This window comes from Triticum dicoccoides, chromosome 1B (genome assembly GCF_002162155.2).
Source record: "Triticum dicoccoides isolate Atlit2015 ecotype Zavitan chromosome 1B, WEW_v2.0, whole genome shotgun sequence".
Classification (NCBI taxonomy): Eukaryota; Viridiplantae; Streptophyta; class Magnoliopsida; order Poales; family Poaceae; genus Triticum; species Triticum dicoccoides.
This window is the reverse complement of record NC_041381.1, coordinates 112,052,935-112,061,045: the sequence shown is the minus strand read 5'-3', so window position 1 is coordinate 112,061,045 and position 8,111 is coordinate 112,052,935. Positions and strand designations below refer to the sequence as shown.

Below are 8,111 nucleotides of genomic sequence, written 5' to 3'. Positions count from 1 at the left end.
AATTTCCATATTGACCTTGGACATATAAGAGTTCCGAATCGAATCTCTTTAGAAAGAAGATCTTTTGTCTCATGGTAGTCTGCTCTAGTCCCTTTACGAAACTTTCGTTATTGGGTCCTTCTCCTGTTGCTTGATTCACATGGCATCATCAAATGATACAAGTCTTGGATAAGAATCTACAACGCACTAGAACGCCCTTGTTGATGATTCTTTACTGCGACTGCATCCAGCTCGAATAATGCGATATCTCACACCGAGTTCAAAGATACTTAACCCTTCCTCCTCTTACTAATACTACATAATGTTCTTGTATGCCCAATACCTGGTATAAGCAGTGATTTCAAATCCAGAAGTGAATCGTACTAATTTCCTTTACGTGGATAAGATGGCAGCGCTCCAGCTCACTAAAGAATGGGATGGCAGTGGTCCGCCGGCAAGCTCGTTCTGATCCTGGACGCAGTACATTGGAATCCTGAAGCACCACCACGAACGCTACCGCGCGTGCGCCTGCGGTGCGGTAAGGCACCACCCTGTTGTGCCAGCAGCCAACTCCGGCGTGTCAGCTTAGTTATCCTCATCAAGCCACAACCTTGATGTCTAGCTTCCCAACTGGTAGACGGTTCCCTTTCCTCCGGATCAATGAAGAAGGGAGAAGTCAGTTGATTCCTCCGAAGAACCGGAAGCGAAGCGCTATGCCGGGGCGAGGGGACGGGAAAAGAAACTACTCCGAAGAAAGATATTGGGGTTCCCAATGCTTCTCCACGCCCAATGAGATGCGCCAACCTCGGGATGCTTTACTCCTAACCCCATGGCGGTTCTGAGACGGAGCTTAACCTGAGTCTCGGTTAAGAACGGCGATGATCTACATTTCACACGGCGCACGATTCCATGGATAGTTTCATTCGAGATCATGATGGAGGACATAGCTTACGATCATCGGCTTTGATCATGCCACTAGGCATTTGATTAGGACATTGCACAATGATCCGAACACTTTGTCGCATCTCTTCAATACGGATACAGTAACGATCATAGTGATCTCCTCTGGTACCTACTGGTACGTCAAGATCCGATTGGTCATGAACATCGTAAGGTGCTGCTCTTCGCGAATCCCAGCATACCCCAGGTTGGGATGGGTAGGCCCACCACTTCACTTTTGCACTTTCACTTAGGCCCGGGCCAAGTCAGTGGGGGGACCCTGTCGGGCTCCTTCCCCCCCAAAACAAACTGTACGTGGGAGTTTCCCTTCATACGGCTCGAATCATTCTGAGATGACCCGAGAGGCATCTTTCCTTATGATCTGGTGGTTCACACGCGCGCAAGCGAGCACCGGCCGCAACAGCAAGGAACTATGACCAATATAGTCAGACACAAAGCGTCATACTTCTTTATCTTGTGATGGTTGAGGAGTTTCTTTCTCAGAGGGTGCGGGACGCTTGCGGAGTCCGTGCCTTCCGTACCACCACAGGTCGTTCTTGGGCAGATCCCGCTCCTAAACATAAGGGAGGGATAGGGGGAAAGGGCCCCTAAAAATCATATAAATAGGGTTGTAGAAAGACCACTTTCATTCGACGTTCCGGGGCGCCCGATTCGATCGATGAATTTGGCGAGCTGATCCGCTTTGATCCAAGAGAAAGCCCAGTCAGCCACCTTTTTGGTGCAGGTCATGTGACCTACAGCTCGGCCTTCGCTTTTTGAGACTTCCTCTACCCACATCTCTATGTGCCCGCAGCACTTTCATATGGAGAAAGATGGGCTTACCATGTTCCATCAATAGCACCTAACCTATGCCGATTTTGGCGGACCGTGCTCCACCCCGGTGAACTCATGCGGTTCCGATGTGCCCAGAGGCCAGAGGCGAATCCGTTCACGGTCCATAGGACCAACACCATTCGAAGGTTGATGGCCCGCCCCGCCTAGAATAGGAATCTTTGACTGGGCTTACACACATTCGCTCACTTACGCTGTCCCCCCTCAGCTCACCCTAGCCTCGGGTACGTCGTCTCCAAGGCTTCACACAAAATCTTCACTGACAACATATGCATGCTTTTGTAGGGTCAGGCAGAACCGTTGTTGCCTGATGGGAACTTCCCCCATATTGCTATCAATGTCTTCATGTCGCACGACCTCTTAACATTACACCACTGACTCCCCAATCCTTTGCTTGCTGTGCAGTGACAGTACCAATATCCACTAATCGTTGTTTCCAGATACGGTTGCCGGTTGACATCTCTTCTAATTCGTCGATACGAGAAGCAAATTGTTGTGTGGAGGAATCAATATCTCGACATAAGCCAAGAGGCAGATGTTGTGCCACTCCACCAGGTCGTATGAAACTGGCATGCATCCTGGCTCCCGGGACTCTTTCATAGAATTCCAACAATTTCTCCCGCTCCTCAAAAGCCCAAAGGAATGGAGTTGATGCTCCCACATCCATAGCATGAGTAGTTGAAGCAAGTGAATGATTTGAAATTCGAGTTATTTCACAGAATAACACTCTTATATATTGAGCTCGTAATGGTACCTCACAATTCAAAAGTCTCTCTACGGCTGAAGAATGAGCGTGTTCTTGGGCCATCGTAGAAACATAGATAGGGTCAACGACGGAACGAACAACGAAACTTTACGACAGCTTTTTCGTACACGTTCACTTGCATCACATACACAAGTGCTCTTTGAACCGTGCAATAAGGTCACCCATAACACGGCTCTCCCATTGGAGTTACCTTAGCCCCGGGCCATGCTATTCCATGATATTGGAAAAAGTTGACTAATTATTATCATCGTCTTGAAAGCTGGGCGCCTTTTGAATATGAGTGGGGCTCCTAGTCTAGGCGGCGCCTTCGTGGAGCCAAACCGAAGGAAGAGCAAAAGGGAGAGGCCACACCCGGCTTCGAATAGGAGGGGGGCTTAGCTCTGGATCCCGCCTGCTTGCAGAAATGAATGGATCGGAAAGGGGGCTGGGTTCTATTTCCGGGCCGGGCAGGAGGTGAAGGCCAGAAGAAGAAGAGAAGTGCGCCTTCCTGGTAAGGAAGAGGATAAAAAGGTGTTGTCATCTATCTCGACCTGTTTCCCGAGGCATTGGAAATGAAGACCGGCTCAGAGAATCACTGGCGTGCTTTCTCTCCCCCATCATTTCGCCAACAAAGAAGTCATCCTTGACTTGACTATTGACCATTCCATCCCTACGGAGCCGCCTCTTCGAAGTATTTACCTCTGCCTTTCTTTTTTGAGAACATACCCTTCAAATCAAAAAGAAAAAAAGAAAGAAAAGTTCCTCGTCTGTGATTTAATCGGCCCTAAGGGAGTTTACTCGACCCATTCTCCAGTCTCCCGCACTGCTCAAGTGTGCGACTCCGTATGAGGACCTCCTTCCCTTTCGCTCTGCCCACTCTCCGTTCACACGGTTATCAAAGCGGAGGAAGGGCGGGCAGCAGGTACCACGAGCCCTCTGTCCCACACATCTATCAAGAAGCAAGTGTAGTTCACTGGTTCCACCGAATGCTCCTATCTCTCGGCAAAGATCGTGTGAGTGTGCAGTTATGCTTCGGATGCTTCGCCATGGAATAGATCGATTCAGTTCCCCTTCTTTTCCGGTGCACTCTCTTTGTATCTCCAACACACAAGGAAGGACGCGGTGGGAAGAAAGCGGCCCTAGCCTCTGTCTGGTCGATCGTTCCGCTGGCATCTTGCATTCACGCCTCCGTTTGACTGCCGCTCGGGAATGTAGTTGTAGATACGTGAGTCTTAGTGGGTCGTTGGCTCCACCTCTTATCTCCTTCTATGACATGCTGTAGTCGTCGCCATATTCAATATGTCACTTAGTCATATCTACCTCGCAGCGGGTCAGCACCTCCGAAAGAAAGGGAGGGAGGACTTCATTCAGTGACTCCGCGATCGCCCTCTAAACGATCAAAATAAGGTAAAGCTTGAAGATAAGTTTTGTACTCGATTAATTTCTCAGTCCCTCTAGTCGGGTGGGCGCCGGCCGGCCGGATCCCCCTGAAAACCGTACGTGCGGGTCTCCCCGCATGCGGCTCACGCCATTTGAGGTGGCCCAGCCCAGCATTCATTCTAAAATCCTGTAGTGAAATTGAGACTGCTCGACCTCGGAAGCAAATTCGCGTGTAGCCAGCGCTGTCTTAATACCGTTGACTGTATCTATTCATTGATACATTGGCTTGCTCCCCCCTCTTCTTTCCAGAATGAATGAGCCGCTCGGACCTTCCATTTCCGTCAAATGACCCGGCTTCCCCTGGCTCTTCCACCGTCCGGGCTCCCTTTCCTCCCTATGCTCCCCCGGCGCAGGCCCACCACGCTTCGCGCCTGCGGCGTTTTCGCCAGACGGTCTTTGCCAGTAGTGCCATCCTCCCCGCAGGCTGTTTGTATGGGTGGGTTGTCCCTTGCTACTACGTTCTGTTAGGCGCTATGAATTACAGGAAATTCAGTGGTTGACTTGGACAGCAGGCGGGTTACACGTTCCACTGTGCCGAGATGTGAGGTGCAGGTGGTGATGATCACCCCGGGGTATGCGCTAGCGCCCTTGACGGGCACTCCAGGACCCGCCTACGCTCGTGAAAACCCAGGTCGGTCCTCCGACCAGATGTGTGGATAACGAGGCCACCTTCACAACCTTCTCCCTTCTATCTTTATCCAAAGTCAGGTAGGGCGGTTCGCTTGAGTTGCTCAACCGTCCCTTTGCCCGGTGCTCATGACGCGCTACGGAACCTCCACCATGCTAGCGGCATAGGAGCCTACTCAGCGTCAGCGGCTTCGTGCCGCACTGGAGTGATCCAATATGTGGTTCCGCACGTTCCACCACTTCTCCGTTCATTTCCAATACTGATCGTGAAACACCATGAGCAGCAGGATGTTGAGGTCCGGAATTCGAAGTGAAATTCTTGATTTGCCCGTTCCTAGTCGTCATGGGAAAGAAATAAGAAAGAAATAAGAAAGAGATTATTCCCCTAGAGCTTGTCCAATACCACCAGTACTCAAAATGCATCTCCGCGCGTCTACCTGGCGCTTTTATTAGCCGCCTTGCATGCAAGCGAAGCGCTATTGGCGGCAATTAATAGCTCACTGAGCGATGATTGATGCAGTCAGTCAGTGCCCTCGATTATTCTATTCCTGATAGAAGGATCATGGCGCCCCAGAAGCATTCCATCCAGCAGCAGCATCTCCTTCAACCACGCGAGGACAAAACTGATGTTAGCTACATTCGAGCGTTCACCGCACAGAGGCGATCTCAAACACTACCTATGATAATAAATCCAAAGGAAAGGTCGACAAAATGATTCAATCTGACTTTCTCGGTATTCTGGATTGAGTAAAAAAGGGATATATGAAGTTCAAGGCCTTGCCAAAACCGTCATGGCCCTATTATGTATAGGCCGTACTAAGCCAATAGCGAATAACAAACTCTTTCCTGCTCCCTCGACCTTAATTAACTCCCCCATCCTGCCAAGCCTCAGCTGCCAGCCCATTGTATCTAAGCACACTGCAGCAAATTGATACAAGTAGCTAAAGATCTCGCATCCGACATCTCCAGCCGAACGGTTAGGCAACACTAGGGCACCTGGGTCAAAATTCTGCTTACCAAACAAGATGTCGAGAGGCGAACTCTGTAATTCCCCTCCTGCAAAAGTGATAGCGGCTGTAGCATCCGTGTGGAAGAGGGTAAGCTTTCGGCAACACCTTTTTCAGATTGGAAAGGATGAATACTTGTGTTGGGTCCTGCAGACCAGGATAGCCTCAGATCAAAACCTAATAAATGTACCTGGGATTGATCATATTTTTGGGGCAATAAGTATTCCAGAATTTGAGCGCTGATGTAGCTCAAAACTCTGCCACCTGAATACTTGATTCATTAAGGTCGTCACCCTATACCCGGAAGTCTCTATCGTTTTCTTTGTCTGTTAAGCTTCACAGGGTTGGGACTCCCTAAATCAAACTGCAATCGTTGTTTATCAACCACTCACGACGACACCGAGATCTTCGACTTAGCTCCCACAGGTCATCCACCCGGGGCGGAAGATAACGAAAGGGAGACAAAGTCCTAACTAAATCAACACACAATAACCTCAACCTTCTACCCATTCCATCCATCATATCAGTCGAGTCGAGGAGATTCGTTCTTATCTATAGATAAGGCAAGAGAGAACTTATGACCTCGCGGATGGAGAGGGATTCGAACCCCCGGTATTCCTATCAATACTTCGGTTTTCAAGACCGACTCTTTCAACCGCTCAGACATCCATCCCTGCGCTCGCTCGCCCTATCTATCTGCGCGCTGGCAGGTAGGGGCAACTCTATGTGATTCGCTACGCTTGCTTGTGCCCCACCCCGTAAGCTGACTCTATTGCCTAGCAGTTAGCGACACTTTTCCGGTAGTACAAATCGCTACGCTTCGCTTCTTTCTATATGATAGTATGCACCGTCGGTTGCAGCGCTCCCTGCGGGTAATAGCAAGAGAGTGAAGAACAAACGATCCTCAAAAAATTCAGCAGTGAATGAGTCCGACTCGAGTTCGTGAGTCAAAGGCGTGGCAAGAGAGCGAGTTCGACTCGCGAATGATCCGCAAGTGAAGGACCGATCCTTTAACGCCAGTACTGTTGCGAGACTGGTACTTGGCGGCTCACGAGCAACATATAGAAAAAGGTTGCCCATCACTCCCTCGCTCCTTTTTGAAGGCCCACCGCTCCCCCTTTCTTTAAGTATCTATCCCGGCTTGCATTTTGGGGCGAGTACTACAGTTCCTCCATAATCACACAGATCGCCCAGCTTCGAAGAGCTGCTCTCTCCCCAGTCCACAGCAAGGTGTGGAATCTAGATCTACTGTGTGTTCTGACTCTATTGGATCAAGTCAGATACTAAGCCTTCTACTACTACTACTTAGGAGATCAAATGCTATATTTCAGAGATTGGACTCTCTTACTGTGTTTTTTCAGGGCTGTTCCCGAGCCAGGTTCCCTGGATCCATTCTTACCTAAATGGATGAATGAAGAAGGGGGTATTCCTAGGCACTAGTTATTTTCTTATGTGTGGACTTCGACCTTACAAAGTATGAGTCCATGCCTTCCTAAGTTGGTCCTGAATTTCCAATGAAGTTTTGATTTTCTCGAGGGACGTAGCAAACTGTTTGGTTGGCTCCGAGCATTCTAAAAATAGAGTCCTGCCTGGATAATGTTGATAACGGGAAATCTCTAACCTCCGTGGTGGGTGTGAAGAAGGGTACAGCTAGAAAGCGAGAGAATATCTTTATGGATATGAGTCTGAGGCAGAAGTCTCTGAATGCGGGCCTGACGAACCTTTTGTACCAGGATCATCACAAGACTCTGTTTCTGTGGTAGATGACTCAATAGGTAGGGCCTAGAACCTCTAAAGAGGGTGTGACCGATCACCAGATCACGATCAAGAAGAGTCAAAGCTGTCTTACTAGCGCGAGCAATCATCCAACTATGGTGGTTTCTCAACCGGTGGGTACATTTCTGTTGCACATTGTGAGTTCATATTTTCTTTTCTAAGAAACAAAAGTTCGAGCAGATGCCGTTCTAGCAGGTACAAGAACTCCCGTTCAGTAGGCGTCTGCTTTAGCAATGTCTTTGATCCTCGATCAACAATTTGAGGAAGACGAGACAGAAGCCTTTGGATGAAACCAATGAATCTTCCGATCTGAAAGACTAAGGGGCTAGGCGCTCACCTACTATCTACACATTTCCTCTTTGGCGTTGGCTCCACCAGTTTTGACTGCGAGTCGCTTTAGTTATCTCAAATCTTTGGCAGGAAGGGGCCAATCCAAATAGTGCTCTTTAGAAGCGTAATCCGTGCTTGAAACTCCTTCGCTAGGATCCAAAAACCTATGCTTCCGCTCTTCCTCACCAGGCAATGCTTACTCTTCTCGATCAAGATTTTGGAGACTTTGAAGCTCAAGGACACGACAGCGCTTGAAACAAATGCTTTGTTTTGGCACCTTCGTCTTCCTTTCTAACATTAGTAAATTCGAGCTAATGGGACCAGTTTTTAATTGCCTAGAGGGTGGAGAAGTCACATCATCTGAGGTTTGTTGTGGGTTCAATTATGACCCCGGTCTAGAAGACGGAGTGGTTGCA

The 8,111-nt window shown here is 49.0% G+C and overlaps 1 non-coding gene and 1 pseudogene across 1 annotated transcript; one reads left to right on the top strand and one right to left on the bottom strand.

Moving 5' to 3' along the window:
- The first annotated feature begins 2,544 nt into the window (after positions 1 to 2,544).
- On the top strand, positions 2,545 to 4,978 carry LOC119322413 (annotated as a pseudogene).
- Positions 4,979 to 6,175: 1,197 nt separating this feature from the next.
- Positions 6,176 to 6,262, bottom strand: TRNAS-UGA. Its single transcript has one exon. It is a non-coding gene; the product is annotated as a tRNA-Ser (tRNA).
- Positions 6,263 to 8,111: the final 1,849 nt, after the last annotated feature.